The 20,657-nt window shown below is 40.2% G+C and overlaps 1 protein-coding gene across 4 annotated transcripts in view; it reads left to right on the top strand.

Moving 5' to 3' along the window:
* The window catches only part of GRIP2 (glutamate receptor interacting protein 2), a 2,580,489-nt gene that overhangs the window by 2,250,795 nt on the left and 309,037 nt on the right, over positions 1-20,657 (top strand). The gene's annotated exons all lie outside the window — the stretch shown is intronic.

The raw sequence follows: 20,657 nt of genomic DNA, 5'->3' as shown, positions 1-20,657 counted from the left end.
TGATTCACATTGTGTGGTAAATAATGTACACCACTGGGTATGCTTTTATGTGCTGTTGTGCTTCTTATGCTTGTCCACAGCTTGTCATGTATTCTGCAGTCAACTTTAACTGCAAACACGATTGAGCACTGGTATTTCATGAGAAAACAAAAAAAAACTGACTTGGCTGCCTGCTTACTCCCTTCTCGTGAGATTCACATGAGAATTGTTAGTATTTGATTAACTTTTTTTGTTTGTGCCACTTGCCACCATTCAACCCTTTCATTCTCCCATGTGGCAGTGCTGTGTTGCATGTTCAGTGTATGCTTCCACTATCCTGAACCAGCTATGGTGCTGCACGCTGCTCGTCAGGCATACAAAGTTTGTCAGTTGGCATATTCTACTGTAGTGCCATCCAGCCATTTCAATGAGCTGCCTATACAGTGGGCCTGAGAGCCTCCCTCCTTGCTATCCCTCAGGGATGAGAACGCTAATATTGGATGCTCACTCCCACCTGCCTGGCTGACTCCTCTGCAACTGAACTTATTAACCAAACCTAGGTTTCTGAGGCTGCAGTTAGAACTTTCAGCCTTCTACACCATGGAACCAGTGGCATGCTTTCATGATTTGCATGTTAGCCCCCTTCTTGTGACTCTCCTGCTAAGTTGTTCTGTTCCTTCCCAACCCTTTCTTTTCCCATGCACCTCAGAATACATTGGGAGACTTTGAAATTCAGAGCTGTGCAGAAAGGCCAGATAAGGAGGAGTGCTGATGTCAGAAACTTTGCTGTGTGGAACCTCACTATTGTAAAAGAAACCTGGACACATCAAAGATATGGCTTTATCACAGTCAGCCCTGCACCCTTACTCCCTACTTATTAGCATTCTGGGTCCTACTTGCTTTCTAGTGTTTTCCTAACTGAACTGAGCTGTAAAAAATCAGGATGTCTTGCATTCTTATAGCACTGGCTTTCATTGTTTTTGTTTTTTTCTTAACATGCTTTTAGGAAACAAAAGAGTACTATGCATTTGTTTCTTCAGTTAAAATACTATCTATGCCCATGAAGCAATTGCACAAAACAGAATTTATTAGTGTGTGAATGTACTGTTCAAGTCATAACTTAATAGGTTGCTGTATTCATTTATGCTTGAAAATGTACTGGTATTTGTACACATTCTGGTTTATATGGATGAGATCAAATATTTTTGTTATCAATGTAAAATTAAACCATGTTTAACAAATGTAGCGTGAAACCAAGTTAGGCCATTGAATATTTGCCTTTTGCCATAATGGATTTTCTTCAAAGCATGTTTTGCTGAGTTGCTAGAGACCATGTATATGCAGCATACAATGCAGAAAGGGTAACCGGCTGATGCAGCATGGCACTGAAAATTCCCTACCAGTTAATGGGGAGTTCAATGTTTAACCACAGACTCGTTCATATCCAAAGAATCAGTGGGGATGGGGTACCAGAATGTACAACACTAGGTTTTGACAGTATGCACACTTGCTCTTAATACTTTCATACTAGGAGGTGGCTATAGGTTCTAGCCCTACCACAGGTATTCTGGGATCAAATTCAATCACTGTAGCTTGACAAGAAGGTGAGTGCTGCACTTCTGTGGTGCCAACATTCAGATGAAATATGTGAAACTAAAGCTCCATCTGCCTTTTTCTGGTAGTGATTCATATAAACATTTTGAGATTGTGAGATACGTGATACTAATATGTCAAAGTGTAAGGGAATTTGTTTTTTCTTCTCTTCTGCCAAAATTTGCTCTCTTTAGTTTAAAAGCCACTCCAGTTCATAACTGAGAGTCATTTGATCAGTGCATATACCCATTTAACAGTGCATATACCCATTTAACAAGCACTTAAAGTACTAGTTTACAGTAGAGACCATTTGAGCAATTGAAGGGAAAGGCCATTACATTTCACCACAGAATATCACAGGTCACCCATCCACTCACTTTGTACAGTTGTATCAAGCTATCTGCACAAGTATAGAGTGAAATATCTTTTCAGTAAACTGGGCAGCTTAGGTTACCCACACTGACCACTCTTTTTGTCTGCATTTGCAAAGGCATGAATGTTTTTTGACAATTATCCTCCTTCCTATCCATTCACTGCTATTTTTCTATAAATAATCCAGAATACAGTCTACCACTGCTGCTGTTTTTCTTTGACTGCTCCAAACTGCTTGCCAGACTACTGTCTTCACCAGTGTGTGTGGTGTGGTTTGGATCTCTGTCTAATTATGACAAAAACAGGTTACATTGAATAGTCAGGTTTGCTGAAAATATCACTGGTGCTAATATATGCCCTCCTTAAAGGACCTGTACTATTCTGGAGTTTTGAAAAGAGCAGGGAAGATCACCACCAACCCTTCACATCCAGACCACCATTTTTTTGAAATATTACCAACAGCCAGGTGTTGTAGATTAATATGCACCAAAACAAGCAGATATAAGAGCATTATTTTTTCCACAGGCCATCAAGTTCATAAATGGTTAACTCAGCTTATTAGGTTGGGGTATTCTTTTTACCAAGCCTCCGGGGATTCTTTAGTATTGTTTACATATTGTTAATATTTGTTTCTTTCAGAGTTTATTTCAATATTTCTTGCACTGAGTTGCATTTTGCACCTTCTATGTATATGTATATTTACTTTTTTGTCTTGTTCTTAATAGTTGCATGTATGTTTGTCTTGTTCTTAATAGTTGTATGTATGATATTTATGCAATTCATACTTGGAGAGTCACTGAATCTGGAGTCAAATTCCTTGTATGTGTGCATACTTGGCCAATAAATGTGATTCTGATTACAGTGATGGCAGAGTTCAGATCATGGCAATCCAGCTAGTCATATAGGATTCTCTTTATAGCCTAACAGTTCAGTAAATACCTTCCCTTTATCCCTTATCCAGGCTCTGGACCTCTTCCTTGGTTTTACAGAGGCTGTTTGATAATCCATTTGCCCATATTGTCTATCATGTCTTCATCCAAATGGTAAGAAGATATTTTCTTATAGGTTTATAGGTGTTTAGTCGACTAATGACCACTAGGGTCTTTTTAAGCATAGCAATGGCATCCCATATGTCTGACAAATTCTGGTACTCTTGATAAGTGTAAGCAGGGACTTGTGAGATTAAACATTTACAAGCAGGGTCTGAGAGATTAACCATTTTCAGGCTGCCTGTGTTCATTACAGACAAAGCTGCCAAACCAGGGTTTAATTTCCTGTTCCCCATCCAGTTGTCTAAGTTGCACTTGAATTGGGTTAGGGAGGAATTCTGCTTCTCACGGATGGAAAGCCTGTTCCAGAAAAAAGTTAGTCTCTGGGATACATACTTGTCTCTTCAGCAGGTCTTATTTATATTACAGGCAAGGTTTAACTCTCTAAAATGGGCAATTCTGATGCTGTTTGATTTGTGGATATGCAGGAGGTCCATCAGGGCATGGTCTAATAATGTCTTGTATACCAGGTATAGATCTCCCCTCAATAGCCTGTAGAAGACAGAATGCAAGGATAGGGCTTTGAGGTGGTTTGCATAAGGCATGTTACTTATACCCTGGACACTCTGTGAGGAATCTCTGTGGATGTGTTTAGTTAGGTACATACCAAAGGGAGCATTGTACTTAGTCATAGGTCTTGACGAATGCTGAATACAGTGGGACAATGACAGATAACCTAGATGCCATACCTTTTTTTGTATATTATACAACATAGAATGATTTTCTCACTGCTGTAGATACATGATGGTCAAAGGCTTGATTATTGTCTGTGCCCCCCAAGTCCCTTAGTGCTGGGTTTACTATAATGGGTGTATTGTCAATATGGTGGTTACCCTGGGGTGGATGATTTTCCGAAGGATATGATTATGCATTTTTTGGCATTTAGTTTAAGTCCACGGCTCTGACACAAGTTATTTGTGTCAGCCCTTCCTGTTAGACATTAGTGCAAGTGGAGGATTTTGTGACTGCTCTTAATCTGCAGTCATCTGCAATTTGTCAGCCACCCCTGACATTGGCCTTGACTTCAGAGAAGTAAATGACAAAAAGAAGTGGACCCAGGACCAATCCCAGAGTACTGATGGTGCCTGCCTATGGAGACACCTTTCCAGAACTGCTCAGACAATGGCAAACACTGAACTTGCAGCTGAGTTATGACTATATGAAACTACTGATTAAACCTAAGGAGATATGTTTATTTAAAGAAATCAGGAGTCTGCAGTGATATTACATCTAGATTTACAGCTGATATTTATAAGACTAATCTTGATGATGTTCTAAGTTGCAGCAGGATTTATCAGACTTTAAAAGGGGACATGTTTTCTCATGGCCATACGAGAGAGTCCTAGCTCCACATGTACCTTCAGTAGAATATACAAAAGCTAATGCTGATAATCCGGCCAAGGATTCCAATTTAGGAGTCTCAGTGACCTCCAAAGCAGTGAATAAGGATGTCTCTGTTATAGCACAACCATTGACATCTACAGTACCTCCTTCCTATTTTTCCATCTCAGACCCCTCTACTTATAGAGAGGAGTTACAAGAAAGACCGTTCAAGAAGTCATGTAAGGAGAGGGTGAATAAGACAAAAGAAACAAACTGTCAGGAACACAGGTATGTCCACAAGGACAGGAACACAATGACGTAATTTTTAATATATTTTCCTATACCTGTACTAATGGCCAATTTTGTTACAAGGCCTTTATTTTATTCTTGCTAAACAGCCTGAGATTGTAGACGTTACTGATCTCAAATTATTTGCTTGGATTGCCGCACTTTTTGTGATGTTCCCTCATTCTGAGCCTAGTTATAATGTCTTTAAAAAACGAGTACTTTTATTCCTAAAGTATCACCTTCTTTGGAAACTTTTAAGAGCCTTTGTGAGAAGGAGATCAGAAGTGTATTATCAAAGAGACATAAGGTATCATTCCACAATTTAACTGCTGGTGAAATGGGAGCAGTGAAAGAATTACGTGACAATGACACAAGTGAGAATCGACCCACAGATAAAGGTGGAGGTGTAGTGATCATGGGCAGGTCATTTTTATGTTGAACAAATGCATGCTTTACTTGATGATAATGATACTTATCAATGTCTTAAATATCAGGTAACTGGTCTGATAGAGTTCAATTTCTTGTTCATGATTTGTTAATGTGTGGTATGATCATACAGGAACCTTTTAATTATTTTTCATTTGAACATCCAGTTATTCCTGTATTTATATGGTTTACCACAAATGCATGCTTTACTTGATGATAATGATACTTATCAATGTCTTAAATATCAGGTAACTGGTCTGATAGAGTTCAATTTCTTGTTCATGATTTGTTAATGTGTGGTATGATCATACAGGAACCTTTTAATTATTTTTCATTTGAACATCCAGTTATTCCTGTATTTATATGGTTTACCAAAAATGCATAAACGCCAGTCTGGACGTCCAATACACCCATTCTGTCTAGTAGGGGCTGGTTGACTGAATCATTATCTATTTTTCTCAAGAAAACTTTATGACTTGTGTTGGACAGCGTTCAGACTGTTCTAAAAGACGCAAAGAACTTTTTTCAAGATTTGTTTACTTGGTCTGAAACTTTGCAAATGAACTCCTGATTACATTTTGTGACTTTAGATGTTGTTTCTTTGTTTATGGTTATTCTTAATGATGAAGGAATTGATAATGTGAGAGGTTTTATTTATTAAATCACCATGGGTTCTTGAATGAGAAAATAGAGCTTTTATGTGCTTTGCTTGAACTGATACTTGAAAATAACTTTGTTTTTGACTCAGATTTTTACTTACAGCAATTAGGGGACGCCATGGGTACAGCTTGGGCTAATACCTATGCTAATTTAATATTAGCACAATGGAAAGCATATACATTCTTCATGATAATCTCTTCTTTCAACATATCTACTAAAAATGTTTTGTGGACAATATTTTTGTTTGGAATGATGCACCTTGGGGACTTACTGAATTTGTTGATTTCCTACATGGCACAATCTCATTCTTGAAATTCCGTTTTAAATTTTCTTAAGGCAGTACAGATTTTGTAGATGTCTAAATAATTAGAGATGAGCTTGGCTATTTTGGCATTAGTCAGTATAAGAAGCATTGTGAAAAGAATACCATTTTATGTAAAAAGAGTAAGCATCCCAGATATATTCTGATAAATGTTCTTAAAAATCAATTTTTAAGAGCTATGAGGCTCTATAATAATGAAGAATTGAAAGTAGCCTTTCATGATTTGAGTTTAGATTTTATGGCTAGAGGTTATACTCAAGAAGAAACAGAAAAAGCTATTCACGATGTATGGCTAGAACATGAATCTATAGCCATGCCATATTTTTCACAACCCAGTAGCTTACATGAACAAAGGTGTTAGTTCATCTACACAGTGTCGAGAACCTAAGATTTTTCTGACATTCTAGTGAGGTAGATATAGTTTGTAACTTTATTAAGAAAAATTGGCCACTCTTGATACTAGATGAAGACTTGAGGAAAGTGTTGGGCACCTCACCGAGTTTTTCATTTAAGAACAACCTTTCATTAAAACGTCAGTTATGTTATAGGAAGCACCATGTTCAAAGGCTTACAATTTCAGATCAGAAAGTTATTTTCCCTTGTTGCAGTGTATGTACGTTTATTAATACAAGTTTGTATATATTACATCTGATATTAGGTAATAGATTGGAGCTGGATTTTTATGGTGATTGTAAAAGTTGTAAATTTGTTTGTTATGCTAATTGTACCTGCTGTGATGTATAGTATGTGGGCAAGACCAATTGTTTATTAAAAGAAAGAATACTAGAACATAATAATATTAGAAATAGTAAAATGAATAATGCTCTAGCAAGACATGTTTGCAAATTTGGCAAAGATCACAGTTTTAAATTTCTTGTATTAGAGTTAGTTACAAAAGATGTTAGAGGCAGAGATCTTAGGAACAGAACAAAGAAAGTTGAATTGAAATGGATTTTGGATCTACAAGCTGATAAGTTGCAAGGATTAAACAATTGTGTGTCTTTAAAACAAGTGCTCAAGGCATGTCCATTACGTCATTAAATGTAAAGAAATTATGAATGACCTGGAGGTGTATGTTTTAAATGGTAATGTGATTGGTTACATTTGATGATCATCTTGTTTCACTGTTGCAGTCATTACTCTTGGGTTATCCTGCTGGCAGGCTACCCTCAGTCGGCTAGAATTCCAAAGTCTAGGTCCGGCGTCGGTTGCTGTCGCCTCTTCCCTGACGTCAGTGCGCCAGGGGTATAAAAGATGCAATCGAAGCCATTTTCTTCAGTCTTTCTTGCTGCGCCGTGCCCGAAGCAAAAGCAGTTTGCAAGTGCCAGTCGGCCGACTCCTGAGATTTTCAAATCCGAATTTCAGAACCGACGTCTTCATTAAAGCTAAGTACCGCATTGGGGAAATTTTTTTCTTGCTCCAGACCGATGTCAGAAAAGGTTTGTATTTCTTGTGGGAAGTAAATACCTCATAAGGATTTTCACTCTTACTGTATTCCTTGCCTAGGCCCTGATCACAACGTTGCTAGCTGTCGGTTTTGTGCTAGATTTAACCAACGCACTATTAAGCGTCGGTTCGATTTTGCATTTCATTACTTTGGCCGAAGATTTAATTATATAATGCCGTCGGACCAGCTGACAACCGGAGTTTACAAAAAACGCAAGGACAAGGAAAAGGATAGGCATCTGAGGTCCAAAACTGACGACGAGGCCTCTGCTAGGCCAGTCGCCGGTTCTCAGTGAGACGCTTTCGCAGCCCCTGGCGCCCGCTACCTCAGAGCCACAGGCCGCTCCCGACTCCCACATGGAGCCGACTAGGCCTCTGGATACTCAAGGTACTGGAGATTCAGAAATCATTCCCTCAGATGGGTCCGGAGCCGCTGAGCAGGCATCAGCTTCTGAGGGTGTCTTCAGACCTACACAATTATATATTGAGCCATCTTCAGCTTCAAAGACAAAGACTAAAGCAGCTCTAAAGACAAAGAAACAAGTACAGCATTCTCCTACTCAGACTTCCATGCCTAAAAAACAGATGCTCAACATGGCTGAAGACCTAATTACTTTGATCAGGGGCTCCCATTCCCCTCCTGATAAGAGGCCTAGGCAAGAGACAGAGTATGATTCTTCTGATCAGGTTTCTATTTCCTCTGACTCCTCTTCTGAACAGGATTACTCCATGCTTCCCTATGAGGATTCTGATGCTGAAGAATCCATTCCTTCAGCCTCTCCTCCTGAGGATTATTCTTTTGGGGAAACACTGCATACCATGAGGGAGCATTTCCACTGGGAGAGCCAAGATTATTCTGAATCTAAGAAAAGGCTCAGAGACTTTCTACTACTTCCTCAGCACAGACCCCTTGCTATTCCACCTGTTCTCAACATTGTAGATTATGTATTTTCAGAGTCCGGCCTGTCCCCTGATTCTTTACCCCCTGCACCTGCTAAGCCAGACAGATACTACAGGGTCCTGGATTCTCATAAATTCCTATATAAAAACCGCGCTGCTGACCCAGAAACTATATCTCAGTGTCTCAAAAGGGTTAAAGCTTCCACTGCAAAAAACCCTGTCCCCTCTGATAGGGATTCTAGGGCTCTAGACAGATGGGGGGAAAAAAGTCTACACTTCTGCTACCCTGGCTGTAAGGGCTTTAAATTGTCAGTTTCATATGCTTAAATGTCAGCAATATTTAATGTCACTGCTTAAACAGAAATTGTTGACAAATACTGAATGTTCAGAGAACAAGGAATTGCAGGATTTATTGCATGCAGCTGAACAAGTGGGAAAGCATACTTTGCAATACGGTTATGATTCACTGGAGGCCTCTTGCAGGGCCGCTGTTACAGGTTCTGTTATTAGAAGGCATGCTTGGTTAAAGGAACAGAATCTGCCTGATCATGTTAAAGCAAAACTATTAGATGCACCATTACAACATGATACTTTGTTTGGTACTAAAGCAGAAGAGGTGTTGAAAAAAATGGAGGATAAAGCAAAATCGATGCAAACAGTCAAGGATTTCTTACAGGTACAGCCACCCAGGTTTAGCAGAACTGTCCTTCTAAAAATCGGTCCTTTCCAGTGTCAGACAGACCACAAAGAGGCAGACACAGGCGTCCCAGAGGCAGATCCCGGCCCCAAGGCTCATACAGGCCTAAACAATGGGGTGCTCCTACCTCCAAAAGCGGAGAAGACAAATCACAACCTTACAGGAAACAGTCCCAATGACTTCCCTCTACCAGATCCAAGCACTTTTCTTTTGGCAGCCCCCTTAGGGGGAAAGCTAGCACTTTTTTCATCAAATTGACAAATGGTTACCAAAGACAAATGGGTCCTGAACATAGTGTCCCAAGGCTACAGGTTCCATTTTCACACTTTACCAAAGTCAAAATGTATGCCAGACCTGCCACACAATCAATGGGCAGAGGCACAAAAACAAATTACAGCCCTCATGGACACGAGGGCCGTTCAGCAAGTACTACAACAAGAACAGGGGCAAGGATTTTACTCCAGACTTTTCCTAGTACCCAGAAAGGACAAAACCTGGAGACCAATACTGGACTATACTAAATACGTTTCTGGAAGTTCCAAAATTCAAGATGTTGACTCTACAGCAGCTACTGCTCATACTGGGCAAAAAGGCTTGACTTGTAACTTTGGACCTAAAAGAGGCATACATGCATGTCCCAATCAGACAATCTTGCAGAAGATACCTCAGATTCATAGCTGGCTCAATGCATTACCAATTCTCTGCAGTGCTCTTTGGCTTATCTACTGCGCCCAGGGTCTTCACAAAATGCCTGGTACCAGTAATTGCGTTTTGCAGACAAAAAGGAATTCAAATATATCCCTTCTTGGACTGCCTAATTCAAGCAGAGAACAAAGACATTCTTCTAAAGCATCTGGCGTTTGTAAAAATATTACTAATTGGCCTAGGGTACACAGTAAACGAAAAGAAATCAAAACTAGTGCCCTCTGAAGAGATAATATTCCTGGGTGCAAGCTTAAATACAACTGCCCAGATGGCTTATCTCACGCCAGACAAACAAAAGCAACTGACTACTTACTTCAAGAAATTGGCATCAAAAACCCACTTATCTGCAAGGAAAATCCTGCAGGCCTTGGGTTTCATGGCATCTTGCATTCTACTAATTCCATATGCCAGATTGCATATGAGGAAACTACAATGGTATCTAAAAAGTGTTTGGACTCAGCATTGCCACAGCCTGGAGACAGTAATTGCACTCATTCCCTGCCTGCAACAGGAGTTTCAATGGTGGGCAGAAGCCTGTCACCACAACAAGAATCTGCCATTCAGTTTACCCACAGCCAGACAGACACTGACAATGGATGCATCAGATTATGCCTGGGGGGGGGGGGGGCCATATGGCAGGAAAATGTATTCAGGGCACATGGCCTGCAAGCCAGATGCATCTTCACATCAATCAAAAAGAGATGCTCACTGTTCAAAATGCCCTGACAGCTTTCAAGGATCTGCTTCATCCAGGACAGTTACTGATGAAGACAGACAACACTACCGTCATGTGGTACATAAACAAGCAGGGAGGAACACATTCCTACCCCCTCTGCAGACAAGCAATGACCTTATGGGGGACAGCATTGGCTTTTCAAGTTCACCTGCAAGCACAACTCCTGCCAGGAAAAACAAATACTCTGGCAGACGAACTAAGCAGAAACCTCATGGATCCCCACGAATGGAAACTGGATCCACAAGTCTTCAACATGATAACAAGGAAATGGGGATGCCCAGACATAGATGTATTTGCCTCCCCTCACAACTGCCAATTACAGAGATTTTGCACAAGGATTTATCACAAGCAAGCATGGAAAGTGGACGCCCTATCCTTCCGCTGGAAAAATCTAACCGTATATGCTTTTCCCCCACTGCCTCTCCTTCCTAGGGTACTCCTAAAGATCAGACAAGAGAAGCCAAAAATTATACTGATTGTACCAGACTGGCCATGCCAGCACTGGTACCCAATCCTAAAGAGCTTGTCTCAAGGTCCAGCATGGATATTGCCTCAAACATCTCACTTGCTGACCCAACAAAACAATCAGATCCTGCACAGCCAACTCAGGACCTTAAATCTGGCAGCATGGCGGATAATTTAGCCATTCAGAGCACTCCTCTTTCAAAGGCTGTTATGGATGTTATCTTGGAGGCCAGGAGGCCCAGTACCAGAAAATCGTATGCAGAAAAATGGAAGAGATTCTGTGCTTGGAACCAGGAACAAGGCATTCACACGTGTGTACCAAATGTCCCTAAGATTTTACAGTACCTAACTGAGATGCTGAACAAAGGCCTTTCTTTCTCATCAATTAAGATTCATGCCTCTGCCATTTCAGCCCATTACAATACAGAACCACCTATCTTTTCTCATCCTTTAATAAGGCAGTACATCAGAGGGGCCAAAAACATTAGGCATCCAAGGAGAGCACCAATTCCGGCCTGGGACCTCAATTATGTTTTGGAAAAACTCACACTGCCTCCTTTCGAGCCAGCATCAACTGCAGACATAAAATTCTTGTCCTGGAAAACAGCTCTGCTCCTAGCAATAACCTCTGCAAGGCGAGTCTCGGAGTTACAAGCACTCGTGGCTGTGGAACCTTTCATCATTTTTCATCCAGACAGGGTTTCTCTGAGGACAAACCCTACATTTATGCCTAATGTGGTGTCCAGTGTGGCCCTCAACCAAACCATTCACTTGCCTACCTTTTTTCCAAATCCACAGAGCAAGGGTGAGAAAATTCTGCATTCTTTGGACATGCACAGGCAGTTACGCTTCTACTTGGACAGAACTAAAGGTTTCAGAAAGACTGAGCAACTGTCATATGCTGCAGGATCACAAGGAAAGGCCTTCTCAAAACAGACTATTTCTAAATGGATAGGCCATTGCTGCTATTCTCAACATGGCAAATCAGTGCCTAAGGGCATTAGGCCTCATTCCACTAGAGCAGCAGCCTTCCTCAGAGGAGTATCAACCAAAAATATCTTAGAGGCTGCAATTTGGAGTTCAGTGCACACCTTCACAAAACACTACCACTTACCTCTTTACTCCAGAGCAGGCTTTGCCACTGCTGTTCTGCAGGGCCTCATAGCATCTCCTAATCCTATTTAGCCCAGCCACACATCCTCAGTTTTGGGATTCAACCCAAGAGTAATGACTGCAACAGTGAAACACGATGAACATAGTACAGTTGTGTACCTCCCATAAATGTAGATGTTCTAGTATATTCACTGTTGCAGTCCAGGTTACCCACCCACCATCCCCCTTTTTCTTTGCTGGGACTTGTCTGTACTTCTCTCTCCTATACAACCTATGTGGTGTATTTGCTTGTAGATGAAGGAAATGTTTATTTTTGTGCCTGCATACTTATTGGCATAATTTTCAGCCTACCAAATTTGGGGGCACCTGACATCTGGGGCAAGAAAAACTGAATAAAATGGCGTCGGCTGCATCTTTTATACCCCTGGCACACTGATGTCAGGGAAGAGGCGACTGCAACCAACGCCATACCTAGACTTTGGAATTCTGGCCGACTGAGGGTAGCCTGCCAGCAGGATAACCCAAGAGTAATGACTGCAACAGTGAATACACTCGAACATCTACATTTATGGTAGGTGCACAACTGTACTTTTTTTTTTTTCTCTTTTCCTGATTGGCTACAGATGATTTGAATGTAGTATGTAATGCGAGTTTTAATGATGGTTTTATATGGTCTGATGAAATGGCATATCACTGTGAAAGTGCTTACCATTCTTCAGTAAAAGTACACTGTTTTTTCTTTGCCATAGTTGTTTGTTTTCTGAAAAGTTTTAGTCATTTATTACTTCAGCTTTTATTCATGGTTGCTGCTTCTTTTTGGACTCTGCTTGCCACTGGCCTCTTTTTAGAGGTAGACTCCCCAGGTCTAACTGCCTTGGGGTCCAGTCTGTGAGCCAGCTGGCTTTCAGCTGGGTGACATAAGGGTTTATACCTAATCTCCTGAGTTTGTCAGCAATGCCCGAGTGGGGTATTGTGTCAAATGCCTTGGCCAGGTCAAGATAGGCAGTGTGAACATTTGCCCTCATCCATTGCTTTGGTGACTTTTTCAAAGAAGTCCACCAGACTGAGTTAGGTATGACCTGCCCTTGATGTGAAACTATATGGGGTTGGATCCAGTGTCTGGTGTTTCCTATATTATTATTGATCATTTCCATGGCAATTCTTTCTATGGCTTTGCATATGAGACTAGTGAGACTTATGGGTCTTTAGTTTCCAGGGTCTGTAGATGGCTCATCTTTGTGCAGAGGGATGACTGTTCTCCATTCATTAGGCCTGTTTGTAGGCTGTGGTTAAGTAGCAATTCCAGAGGGCCTGATAGGTTGTGTTTCATGCTATATAGAAGGCATCCTGGGATATTTACTGGGCCCATTGATGCAGTTTTCTTGGCCTTAGAGAGAGCTTTGAGGACCTGTTCCTAGTCATAGTAGGGGCAGTTATATTTGTTGGTATTTCCAGAGGAGAGGTTGGAGGGAGGACTATCCCCTCTCATCTCCCATTATTTTCCCTCCAGACCTCTCTGAAGCTCTAACCAGGACTTACTACAAATCTACAAACCCGAGTCTAAATTTGGACACAGCATGTACAGCTATCACCCCACTATTGCCTGGAATAGGCTCCCACTAGAAATCAGGACCCTTACACATCCTAAACAATTTGACAGCCACCAAAGAGAACTTTAAAAGTCACTGGTCCTGCCACTGCACTCTCCCTCCTTAACATCCCATACTTCTCATACCTTAATCTTTCTGCCCTTAACTCACTCTTCTCACTGGCTCTCCCTAATCTTCCTTGACTACTCTTTCTACTGTCTTCTAAAATATTTTAAGCAAATTGCCTCAGAGAAACATTCTCTTGTAATTGTCTTGCCTTCATGTAACTGCGTCATGATAAAACTGGGTTTTTGTAACCACTTACCCCAAAAACTATACTCATCTTAATGACATATTATAACATTGTATTGCTACTTAATACCTTGTAATAATCCTGTAACATTGCTGTTTAATGCTAATTTATAATGAAAATTGTATAATATGTTGGAACATTTCTCCCTGGGCCTCCGCTGAAAAAGGGCTCTTCAGCTCAGTCGGACAATCCCAGTCAACAAATATAAAATAAATAAGTAATAATAAATTATTTGTGTCTCAGTAGGTTTGCTACACCTTCTGGCTCAGTATAGATGGCTCCACTAAAAATAAGCTCTGCACATGATTCTGTATTGCCTTTTAGGTTGTGGATGTGGCTAAAGAATGCCTTATCATCCTTGGCCTGAGAAGCCAGGTATACTTCAAATTTGGCTTTGGAAGACGTTATTTTTCATTTGAGTTGTTTAGTTTGAGAGTGTTTTTGTCCTGCTGGGTGCTACACCAACTATTTTTTGCCATTATTTTCTCCCTTCTGTTATAGAACCTATTGATGAGGGTTTTACCAGAGTGGCTTGTTTTTTGAGTTCGTTCTGTACTTATTCCTGGTGAGTACAGCTTGCTGCTATGTAGCTATTAACATACTTGTATAGAGTTTCTGTGAAGAATTTCACCTAGGCAGCAGTATTTTCAAGGTTTCTGATGGCTTGAAATTTTGTCAGGTTACCACTTAATAGTAAGAAGTTAGCCTTAGTGTAGTTAGTGAACATTCCAGAGTTTGCTGGGGTTCTGGATTTCATTTTTACTTCAAAGGAGACCATTTTGTGGTCTGACTTTACCAGAGAGGACATACACTAGATGTTTGCTCTTTGTAAATTGATCAAATTAGATTTTACTGTTTTTTGACGAAAGATAAGGTCATCATCTTCTCGAAAATCTCTATAATTGACAATACACTGCCCTGAAGAAGAAAAATCCTTGACACCTGTATGTCCAGGAGAACCCATAAGAGCACAGTTCTCTGCAGTGGTTCTCCTTTGGATTTCTGTAGGCTCAGAGTGATCCCCAGTTTCTTCAGCCATTGCTGGGCAAAGGCAATGGCTCTCATAGTCTCTTCCCTGGAAGGTACAGTTATCCAGATATGGGTAAATACGTATGTCCTTTGTCCTGCAATAGGTAACCACTGGTACCTGACATTTTACAAAAACTCTTGGAGCAGTAGCTAAGCTGAAGGGTAGGGAGGTGAACTGGTAGTGCCTGTCCAGAATTTGAGTTCTGTCCTGTAATGAAATGGGATGTGTAGGTATACACCTTTTAGATCCACTGTGACTATGAATTTCATTGGATTAAGCAAGATTAGAAAAGATTTGGAAGGTCAGCACCTTGAATTTTCTTGTTGAAAGTTACTTGTTTAATTTGGACAAGCCCAAATTGATCTATATGGACTGTCTTTCCTTGAGAACAAGAAGAGCTTTGAGTAAAAGCCTTTTCCTCCTTGTATTTTTAAGACGGCTTTTATGGTTCCCTGTTGCAACATGAGATAAAGAATAGGAATGACATGGGGGTCTAGATCTGATGGCTCACTGCATTTCCTTCTTGTGTAGTTTTGATATAAATTCCAAATAGTAGCCTTTTGGAATTATGTCCAGGACCATTTTCTCAGGAATAACATTTCTCCACTTGTCCAGAGAGTCTTCCTCTCACCGTTGGTGGGAGCTGGGACTGTAGTATAGGAAGGGAGATTTTGGTTTGGTTAAACATATTACATCCTTAGAAGGGGATGAAGGGTTGACTCCTTGTCTCGCCTTATCATCCTGACACTTTTTCTTGTAAAAGGGTTTTCTGCCTTTTAACTGTTTACCTTTTCTTGGCTTCCTGTAAAAGAGCCCATTCTTATTAGGGTAATTCCTGTTGTATCTGGAGAGAGTAGGAGGATGAAACATGTGACAAGTCATATCTGTCACCTTCATCTAGCAGCTCATACAATTGAGGATTAGTGAATAAACCTTGATCCAGAGGTGCATTGTGATGTTTGGCCTTTATATCCTCAAAGAGATGTATGGATATCCATGAATGTCTTAATATTGTACCAATGGCAACAGCTCTGTAGGCTGCATTTACCACATCACAGGCACACTTAATGCTGTCTCTCTCTAACTGAATGGATGTGTGGCTAAAGTGAGTTAAAGTGGCTTTAGAGTTGTCCCTTAGCATATCATGCTCCAACATTTGTTTGAGAGGATATGATCCTGGAACTTCAGAATATGGTTCCGATTATTCATGCCTCTTTGTTGCTACCAAGTAGAGGCTGTCTGGGTCTGCTAGTAGATTTGTGTGAAGAAAGGAATGGTGCACATGTAACCTATAAAAATCCATCTGGTCTCTTAGTAGCCACCAAAAGCTTGGGAGTCTGATACCTGTGAATTTGTTTTGAAGATGTTCAGCAGTGCTCCTTGTACCATGGAAACTGCCACTGGATTGGAAGGGTCATAGACTCATAATGTCAAAGCCCTGTTTCGTGATTTCAAGACCTCAGTGGTTTGTCATTAAAATGGTCCTTTATGAAGGCTAATATATCCCCAAAGGTGAGCTTATCCAGTGGGGGCTCTAGGGCTAACATATCCTCACTATTAATGTCATAACCTGGGGGGGGGGTCGTACCATCCTCTTCCTTCCCTTGTACTGTATCTAGCACTACAGCATTCTTAGTTTGGTACAAGTGGAATGCTCCTGCTGATGTGGTAAGAAGGCCATTCACTGGACATAATTGGTTTGGCTTACCCTAACCGCCAACCTTACAACAAAGTCAAAAAATGCCCCTGTTTTTCTCAACTGGTGGTTTGGAGTAGTCCGCATTAGTTCTGCTTTAGGAGTAGGTGACACTTTCAAATCCAGACATGCACCACTTTGGTAATGGTATATATATCAGAAATGTCCTGGGGTGTCCACTGACTCCTCAAGCCTGGAGTGAGACTTCCTGTGTTTATCATCTGAGTGACCACTATCAGATGCCATAGACAAATGACAAATGAACACTATGCAAATGTTAGTTTCTTGTGATTTAAATGTGCAAGCATGGTGACCCTCCTAACTTTTATAGTCTTGGACCTAATGTCCTTGCAGATGCCACACAATGTGATATTGTAATTTAGGCATAAGCAATAAACACACCTGTCATACCTGTCTTTAAAGTCAGTTTGCTTCTTACATAGGCACTTACTTTACTTTCAAAGCATCCACAGGCTTTTGAAAACGCATCCAAAACCTAGCAGAATACCCATCCAAAAACTAGAATTATTACTATAGCTTCTACAATAAAGTATCTCTACAAAGAAGGATAAGAAAATCCCCTGGGGGTGCTTATCTGCTCTTCTACCCTTGGCCTGATCCAATGGACTGCAACAAGCATCTGTATGATACCAGGTGGCAAAAAAGAAGTAAACATGGCCAGCCATACAGCTTCTTTCATACCTCAGTACGGAGATACAAAGTTGCTAAGGGGGAGGTAGAAGAGCTCAGAAACTCTAAAGTAGAGACCCCTAAAGTTATAACTGAACAGTTTCTTACATGAATATCTGCATTGTCCTGTCATCTTTCATCATTTCCTCATCTCCTCATCTCTTTATTAAAATCTCCTTCTACATGATGAGAGGTGTAAGGTACGAAATAAGGTTTGATGATTTACCCCCCCCCCCATAATTACTTCAGCTTGTATAATCCTGTTCTTCCAACATTCACAGTGTCAACAAACATGAGCATTTACTCTTCATCATATTCTTTTAATATCTCCTTATTCACAGCTGCATTATCCTGATTTTTTTCCCTTTGCCACCCGCTGACCAAATGCATCCTTAGTGGTAGTGATACTGCTGCAAATACAAGGCAGGGTTTTCTTCATATGTAGTCATTATCGTGTCCACAGGGTGAGCAAGTGGAATTATGTTGCTCTATCCAACACCATTCTCTGAGAAATTAAAAACTCTGAAAATGTTTCACCAAAACCATTTCAGTAAAATTCTGAGTAAACTGTGCTACTCTTGGGGAACACCCCCACCCTCCTCCCAAACTTAAATATACCTACTCCAAGGTCATGCAACAGTAGAGAAAATGGAATTCTCCTCTGCCAGTGAAAGTACTTTTGGAAAAACATTTTTACTGAAATAGTCACCAAAACTGCTGTCAGTCTACCAACAAGTAATGCATAATTCGACAGCATCACATTTATGCCTTAAACATGAGGGGCAGCCACACTTATAACAACTTCTAATTTGTTCAGGATAAAAAATAAACACCCACATCCATCCCTCAATCTACCCACAATGAATTTCTAGTTTCTTCAAACTGTTTTTACTTTTAGTCCCCTTATTTTGCATTAGCACAGTAATGTATTTCTCTGTGTTTACTTAAGGAGAAAGTACAGCTATAATGCCTTCAACTTGGCCTTGTTACATCTTTCTCAAAAGTTGTAATGATTGTAAGCTCTTGAATAAAAATGGTCAGATCTGCTCATGACCCATGTAGTTCATAGATGTCATTTGTTCTGAACTTCAAGGATTTAGACAAAAGTTCCTTCAAAATTAGAGAAGGACCGCTGCTGTTCTTTAAAGTACATCACCAGTAAAATTAATGACCTAGCAAGTGTGCTGGCTGTTAACCTTTCAAGTTAACTGGGGTATCTAAGATGCCAGCCAGTGAGTAAACAGCACACCTCTGCAGCTCTGAATTGGTATGAAATTAAACTCCTATCCTTGACAATAGAGTCTCTCTCTAATTTTTACATAAAACACCAGTGATTTTTCACCAAGTCATTATATCCATCTCTGTTACCAGTAAGACCATCTGATCAGGACATATTAAAAGTAGACTGTTAATCTCAGAGCGAGATACTTCTTCTGGACTGCATAACTGCAAAGGCAAGATAAGTCTAAGCAATAAACATTTTCAACTGTTTCTACTGTCTTCAATGAGATAGAGCAAGTGCAATGTCACACGAATTAGAAGTAATGGAAATTTCAAGTAGGAAAAACTACATATTCTGCAATTATGTAACCTGAAAAAAGAAACTACAACCAAAATGACATAAAACAGCTAAATAACAAAAAAGACCTACTACTGTAAAACCTAAATTTTAAACAATGTTTGTGACACATGACCTTAAATGCCTTACTTCACTGCAATAGTCAGCTGAGTATAACAGACATAATAGGTTCATAGTTTATTACTAAGCTATCTGCCCTTGTGAGCCATTGTAAGCCTAGCCAATTATCCCTTATGAGACTCAAACCCTGCACCTTGGGTTTGTAAGGTAAACATCTTAGCCATTAAGCCACCCTCCCAACAACTCCAATGTCTACTATCATTCAAATAATTTGTATTTCTGAGACCCAAATTTTGGAATACAAGGACAAAAATCGTCAAAATAAAACAAGGTACCACACTAAATAATGAAGCTATAATAACAATGAAAGAAAAAATTGGACTTAAAAGCAAGAAGTTTCATTAATAGCTAGAAAAATGACACTAATGCAAAGAATTTACTTAAGGAACTTGCTCACAGAGGATTAAGAAAATACAAGTGAGGAGACATACCAAGGTTAATCTGTTAAAATCCTAAATTATCAAAATGTCATTAAGCTCCTTAATGCAGCCAAAAGTACAAAATAATTTACTCGAAATGGCCATATAATAAACTTTATGCAGAATCTTCTACAGAGTATGGAGTTGCAAATAACTGAAAGCTGACTGGCTATCTTAATGTAGGCTAAAGCATGAACACAGAAGGTCTGCCTTCTCTGATCCTCAAAAATGTGGCCAAATAAATGCAAAGTACTGAATGTGTACCACAGACGGTATGGTGCGAAGTAGTGGCTGGAGGAATGAAATGGCAACAGAGTAGGAAAAGGGTCCCCATGTATTCACACAACTGATCACCAGGAGCAGAATGAGAAAACAGTGGTAGCCAACAGGAATGTTGAGGTGCATCCTCATGGGATGTACCTCTGAGACTAAGGGAGTATGTGATTCTTTGGAAAAACTCTTATTTAAAGAGACTTCTGTATTTTTGAATATACAAAGTTTGTCCAATTATCTTGAATTAGACATTACCCCTCGGGGTCTGAGAGCCTTTAAAGATCCCTCCACTCCGTTTAACATGCAAGATGAAATAGATCGTAAATTTCATCAACGATGGGTCCTTGCAGTGCATAAGTGTTCTTTAGAGTGGGTATCTATTTGAACGTGACCGGATCAAGCAGGGTGAATTACGTAAAGATATTAACTCTGCGTGTCATAAGATTATCACTCAAATGAATTCTGAGTTTCTGGACAAAATTTTGAGTGATATTAATAAACGTATTGGTTATGAAGAGGAAATTATGACCCGAAAGAAGAAAAAATTGCTGTGTGATACGCGGGACTATGATGGTGGTAAATCTTTCCTCACTAAGACTAATCAGAGGAAATCATTCCGTCATGTCTCTTTTGAACAGGCGAATTTTTAAACAGAACAGCATTCTTTTTCTTCTGCTGTATCTACAAACGGGTCAATAGTATCTGGTGAGGATGGGCAAGGTGTTGGCAATAATGTAACCAATTTTCCTTCCTTGCCTAAACCGCAAAATCTGGAGGGTATGCAACGGACTTTTCGTTACCTTAATGGCCCAGGAAGATTTAAATCTGTGAAAGCGACAATGGGAGGGACAATTCAGTGGTAATGGACAACAGT

This window comes from Protopterus annectens, chromosome 7.part1 (assembly GCF_019279795.1).
Source record: "Protopterus annectens isolate FY-2018-M chromosome 7.part1, PAN1.0, whole genome shotgun sequence".
Lineage (NCBI taxonomy): Eukaryota > Metazoa > Chordata > Ceratodontiformes > Protopteridae > Protopterus > Protopterus annectens.
The sequence above is the reverse complement of the archived record's forward strand: the minus strand, read 5'-3'. Positions and strand labels throughout refer to the sequence as shown.